The following is a 6,542-nucleotide window of genomic DNA, read 5'->3' on the forward strand; positions in this document are numbered from 1 at the left end:
GATGGGCGGGGGGGGGGGGGGGGAGGGGGAGACTTTAAGGGAAGGAAAAGTTGGTCATTGCAAGAGCAAATTTTCTCATGCCAGTTTTCCCCTTTCATCCCACTAAACGGAGGTGAGCGAATTCTGTTCTCGCTGTTCTAAGTTTCTTCTTTCAGAATGAACTATGGCAGCGCCCCGGCCTGGTCTCAGGAGGATGCACGCAAAGTTCCCGGGCAGTCGAGAGGGGTCGGCGCCGGGTTCTGCACGTTTCCGGGGACCCCCTCCCCCCGCGAACCGCGCAAGGATGCAGGATCCCACTGCAGAAGCCTGGCGGGTTCTACCCGGAAAGGGGGGTTCTGGGCCCCGACCGAGGGCCCCTCCCACCTGCGCCTGGGAGCCGCCCCGCCTCTGGAGCCCACCCGGGCGGCGGCGGCCGCGAACACTCACCGAGTCCGGCGCTGGGCGGGACCGCTGGGGACGAGGACAGCAGCTCCGCCTCGGTTCCGCGGCGGCGTCTCGGCCCGCCACTACCCCTCAGGGCCGCCGCCCGGCCCGCGGCCCGGAGCCCCGCGGCGGCGGCGGCGGCCTCGCCTCCATGGCGAGGAGAAGCGGCTGAGAGGCGACTAGGCGGGCGGCGGTGATGGCGACAGTGGCCCCGGGTCCGAGTTCGATCGCGCGCGCGCGTCTCTGTCAGCGCCGCACTCGCCGCAGCCTCGCTCCCGACCCGGCCTTTGCTGTAAGGCGCGTGCTCATTGGCCGTTCAGAGGCAGGCGCTGGTTGGCCGACACCAACGGGCGTCTCCGGCGCTTGCGGGGCCCGCCCTTGCGCGCCTCAGAGCGCTCTCTCTGGCCTAGGGTGCAGAGCCCCCGGCGTCTCAAGGTCTCCGGGATAGCCTGGGGAGGGTTGATCCCCCCGACTTCTCCAGGAAGCTGCACCCCGACAACACCAGCCGCCGGTGCGCCAGTGCTTTCTGCCTCTCTACAGTCCCAGGCCTCCTGGACTTGGGCCTTCTACCCAGTTTACAGATGCAGAAACTGAGGCCAGGCACAAGCCACACCAGTGTCTGGCCACCAGGGCTCCCTGAAACTCGAAAGCCATCTTTCCACCCAACTCCAAACGTGGTCCAGTGGGCCTTTTTTTCCTCCCCCTTCCCCGCCCCCAATTGCTGCAAGGTATTTAAAGGACAACAGATCTCACTGGGGAGAGAGGAACCTGCCAAGTCCCTAGAACGGGCCTGGCTCCGTGGGCGCCGTCTCACGTCGTTAGCCCACTCCATCCCCACCCGAGCTCCAGGGAAATCTCCCCCACTTTCCAGAGGCGCGTACTGGGGCCTGGCTCGCCACGGAACTGGGTAGAAGCACGACACGTGGTGCTCTGCTGTAGGGGCACCTTTTGCGATAGGCCTGATGGGGCGTGGGGGAGGAGAGGCTCAAAGCGCAGCGAGGACCTAGAGTGCGTCCCCTAGGGCCTGGGGTCGGGGCACGGACCCCTTCCCGGCGCTCGCGGCACCGCGTTCAGCGCGCGGCGCCAGGAAGCCATCTGTCTGCGCGTCGGGCGGCAGCGGGTTCCCGGGCGGAGCACGCTGGGTGCTGCCGGAGCGGGGCGTCTGTGGCTGAAAGCCGATCGCACAGGCGTGATGAGTGGCGAGTGAGTCACTTCTCCGGGTTCGGACGCTGGGGGACCCGCGCAGGGCGAGCGGCTGGGCGACTGCAGGCTGAAGACTGACTGCACAGCAGCGCGCCAACGGAGCTGGCGGGGGTGGCGGGGGAGGGGCACGTGGTTTATCCCAGCTCCGGAGTCTGTGGTACCTGGGGTAGGTGGCGAGACTCTCCTCCAGGCCGGACAGCCCCTGAGCCCCAGTCACCCGCCCAGGGCCGCTGAGTGCCACATTCAGTGCGCACGGGGGGAAGGGCGTGTAGCTGGCGGCGACGCTTCACGGCTGGGAACATTTCCGCGCGGGAGAAGGAGCCCACGTCAGCTGCGGTTTCCGCAGGGTTGGTGCCCCTACCCTCTCCAGTCCCCGCCACCGCCTGCTATCGGGTCGCCAATTTAGGACTCTGTGCACTCCCCTGACCCCCGTCGTATTTGTGGAATAAGTGCGCCCATGCAGACCGGAGCCACAGCCTGGGAATACCGGGTGCGGCGGTCCTCCTTCAGGCTGTCCCCGCCCCAGCAGGGAAGTCTCTCCTAGAGTGGGAGTTGTGACTCTCCCTTTCTCCCTCTCCCTCTCGGCGGGGCCAGCCCAGAGGTGTTGTGAAATGGGCCAAGCCAAGGCGCTTCTGATCAATAGCCACTCCAGCCCAAAGGTCCGGAAGCCACATGCCCAGTCTCTTAACTGTCAGATCCCCGGGCAGCCAGTGAGGGCGGGTCCTTCCACACGCCGACATTCACGTTCCTGGCGTAAGTCCAAACTCAATCTATGGAATGAATGGAAAAGTGAAAATTTGGAACTCATCGTGTGAAAAACCCCTGAAAAATAATGACTGTGGGTGCAGGAGGTACTCAGGTAGCTGGGATGGTAGCCTTGTGCCCCAGGAGCAGATTCCACCAGCTTACTTTTTGCCTTATCTATATCTAACCTACACTGCTAATTTTTAATGTCCCTTTTGGTTGTTTTGTGGTTTGTTTATATTACCATAAAAGGGTTTGACATGCTATTTACATTTTCTAATATAATTAAAATAAATAGCTCTTAAAATAAGTGTTCATCTTGGACACCACCTGAAGGACCCCTACCAGATCTGACCACATTTGGGAAAATGCTGCTTTGGGGTGTAGTAGTCAGAGAGCCCAGGTTTCCAGTCCCACCATGTGCTGGGTGACATGAGTCTCCCTCTGCTTCTCTTCCTAGAACCTCCCAGGGCTGTGCTTAGAATTAGATGCTTACAGCTTGGCAAGTAACCCACTCTCAAGAAATGCAAGTTCCTTATCTCTCCATGACGCAGCTGTACTGTGCTCAGAGCATTTGTGGTGTGCATGCAGGGGTGACATAGAACTTCAGACTAAGGAAAAGCAGGGTCTTAGGTGACCCACCCTGGAGACACTGGAAACAAGGCTTCAGCTGAGTAACCACACAGACCCTGTTTCCATTGGGAGAGGACAGTCCCTTCCTCAGCTGCCTACCTGTGGAGCCCCCCATCCTACCTGACTCCCAGGGAAGTCCAGAGCACCCCTGCTCCATCATCATCATCACAAAAAAAGGGGAGAAGAACTGAGAGGAGGGAGCAGGCTTTCTATGCCCAGGCCTGCCCTAATAGGGGGCTGCAGTTCTGCTGCTCCCAGTCCTGCTTCAGTCCCAGCCCATAGTAATGTACACCTACAGGTAGGGACTTGTCAGCCAACCCACAGGTGTCCCAACAGTCACAGGATTCATGAGCAAAGACTGGACCAGGAGAGCTGGAGGATGGGGATAAAGGACTCCTGTTACTTAAGACAAATCACTTCCCCTCTTGGGGCCTCCTTTCCCCATCTAGTAAATGGAACAATGAGTCATGCTCTCAACAAATACTTATTGAGTGCAGACCATGTGCTGGACACAGCATGGAATAAGACAGAAGAGGCCTCTGCTCTCAGGAGCTTACATTCTGGATGGAGAGACAGACAATAAACAAACAAATGAACAAGAAAATTTCCTAAATGCTGTAATGAAAGGAAAGCAAAGCAGTAAGATAGAAAGTTGAAGTAAATGAGAGCCAAGTGCCTTTCCAGGCCACTGTTCAACCCCAAAGGTCATTTGCTGGAGTTTTGTACCTAAAAGAGACTGGACATGCAGCCTCCTTACCCTGAGGTGTCCTAAAAGAGCCTTTGCCCTGACTCTCACTCCATGGCCTACCACTGATACCCTAAACTAGTGGGAGAAGTTTGTTTGTTTCCAGATCCTCTGTCCCCAGCCTCACAATCCTGGTTGTAGCCCCAATCCTAGCCCCGTACGTTCGATAAGACTTGGCCTCACCCAGCATCGTAGGCGCAGGTCTGCTATACAAATTGCTCAAGGTAGAAGGCATTTTACACTAATTTTAACTGAACAATCAAGGACTTAAAAAAAGAAAGTCCTACTTCTGATTTTCAAATATCACTATGGTCTTTACATTTGTCAAAACCCAGCAAATGTACAATTAAGATCTGCACATTTCATTGTATGTAGATTTTGCCTGAAAAGAAAAAAATTGCAAACCAATAATGAACTCTTATTAATGAAATGCATTCTGAAGTATTTAGTATTTGTAAGTCTGCAACTTTGAAATGCATGAAAGATAAATTAACTGATAGAGGAATGGATAAACAGATATGTGATAAAGCAAATATAGTAAAATGTTAATGGTAGAATCCAGGTGGTAGTTATACAGGTGTTCACTGTAAAAGTCTTTCAGCTTGGCTGTATGTTTGAAAGTTTTCACAACAAAATGTTAGAGGAAAACTCAGTGATGAACTTTATTAAAAAGCATATAAACTGCTTCTCTACATGCACATACATTTTATAAAGTTGTACTCACTGTATAAATCTGTCATCATTGTTAAAGGTTGTTTCTCACATATTTCTAAAACTTCATGTGCACAGTGGTTAATGTTTGCATAGTAAATATGATGTATGTTATTTTGGGGATGTTGGTTTTTTATTATATACATTCTAAAAGCACTGGCCAAAGCTCCCCTTCCAGAGAGAGGATATTGGGTTGTTTGGTAGCAACCCTTTTTCACTAAGAACCAAAAAAGCTGGAGAAAATAATTTTGAGAAGCATTAAAGAGCTAATAGGGCAATGAGGAATTGTGGGGCCAAGATTGGGGAGGAAAAAAGCCCAGAACGATGAGCCCAATATAGGGGATTGTTTCCTTTCCTTGGAGGTGTCTGCTGATTCCAAAATGGAAAGCTGATAGGCTGTGCCAGATTGTGATTCCAAAAACTAGCCATAACATTTCCAGAACCTTGCTACTCCCCCATCAAGAGGTAGAGTTTATTTCTCCTTAAAATTGGTGGTGTGGGGCTATGTGACTGCTGTGAAAAACAGAATGTGGCAGGTGTGATACCATGCGACTGCCACAGCTAGCTTAGGAAGGCAGTACAGATTCTGCCTGGCTCCCTCTGGGGATGATTGTCCTTGGGACCATGTTGTAGATGTTCTAGCTGACAGTCCCAGCGAAGGTCCTGGTCAAGCACCAGCTTTAGCTACGAGACCCGTGAGTAAGCAGGCCTAGGACTTCAGCCTCCAGCTGTCAGGTCACCTCCAACCTCGCAGTATTCCAGCTGACGCCCCAGACACTGTGGAGCAGATACAAACCATCCCTGTTGTGTCCTGTCCAAATTCTTGACCCACATAACAAATAGTGAGCATCATAAATGGTTGTTTTACAATTTGATTACTATCCCCTTGGAGAACTTTCCAGAATTACATTTACAAATCAGGTGGGGGGGGGGAGAAAAAATACTTTTTTTTGCCTGAGTCTCTTGCTCTTTTTTAAAGCATTGTCAGCCCTTGGAGTGTTACAGAGGAAAGACCTGAAGCTCTAGTGAGGTCTGCCCTTCCTCCAAGCTTTGCTTTCCTCTTTTGTCCTCCAGACAAAGGGGGGCAACCAAAGGAAAAGGCAATGCCCTCGGAGCTGGGTGGGGTACTGGGGCATGAAGCCAAGGTGCACTGGAGCACAGACTGAAAGCTAGAGACAAGGAGAGCATAGGGCCCAGGAGGTGCTCCTATGGACTGGGGGTGAAGCCCCCACTGGGGGTAGGTGCGGGCCAGGGGTCTCCAGTTCGTAGTTCTCCTTTAGCAGAATGGAGATCTTCCATCCTCCTTTTCTATTCAGCCCAGAGACCACTTGGGAATTGCTTGCCAAAGTTCAGAGGGGCAGGGGTTCCAGAGGCCCCTCCTTCTATCTCTCTGATTCCTGGCCACATGCCTTTCATTAGTCCTCTGGTTCTTGCTGTAGCCCAAGTCAGGGGCCTTGTCTCAGGCTCCCTGGTTCACAGAGGGCCTGATGCCAGTGCCAGCTCAGAGTTGGCCTGTGTTTTTTTTTTTGTTTTGTTTTGTTTTTTTGAGACAGAGTCTCACTCTGTTGCCCAGGCTAGAGTGAGTGCCATGACGTCAGCCTAGCTCACAGCAACCTCAAACTCCTGGGCTCAAGTAATCCTTCTGCCTCAGCCTCCCAAGTAGCTGGGACTACAGGCATGTGCCACCATGACTGGCTACTTTTTTCTATATATATTAGTTGGCCAATTAATTTCTTTCTATTTTTAGTAGAGACAGGGTCTCACTCTTGCTCAGGCTGGTTTCGAACTCCTGACCTCAAGCAATCTGCCTGCCTCGGCCTCTCAGAGTGCTAGGATTACAGGTGTGAGCCACCGCACCCGGCCTGGCCTGGGTTTTAAATCCCCATTTGGCCACATATTTGCTGTTACCAACCTCCCTGGTCCTCAATTTCCTTTTCTGTAATGTGGGGTGATGTTACCTATCTCACAGAGCTGTCAAGAGGAATAAATGAAATAATAAAGTGTTTAGCGTGGCTTTTGTGTATGTGTGCACACATGTATGCAATGCTTTACAGTATGGTGCTTGGTGAGTTGGTGCTTAAGT

The 6,542-nt window shown here is 53.0% G+C and overlaps 1 protein-coding gene across 2 annotated transcripts in view; it reads right to left on the minus strand.

The window, feature by feature from the left end:
- Positions 1-735, minus strand: part of PTPRA (protein tyrosine phosphatase receptor type A) — a 134,729-nt gene extending 133,994 nt beyond the window's left edge. For both annotated transcript variants that reach the window (XM_012754914.2, XM_012754913.2), the window contains exon 1: positions 427-735. The gene's annotated coding sequence lies outside the window, so the exon portion shown is untranslated. The remainder of the gene's footprint in view (positions 1-426) is intronic.
- Between the last annotated feature and the right edge of the window lie 5,807 nt (positions 736-6,542).

Source organism: Microcebus murinus, chromosome 16, assembly GCF_040939455.1.
Source record: "Microcebus murinus isolate Inina chromosome 16, M.murinus_Inina_mat1.0, whole genome shotgun sequence".
In the NCBI taxonomy this organism is placed as follows: domain Eukaryota; kingdom Metazoa; phylum Chordata; class Mammalia; order Primates; family Cheirogaleidae; genus Microcebus; species Microcebus murinus.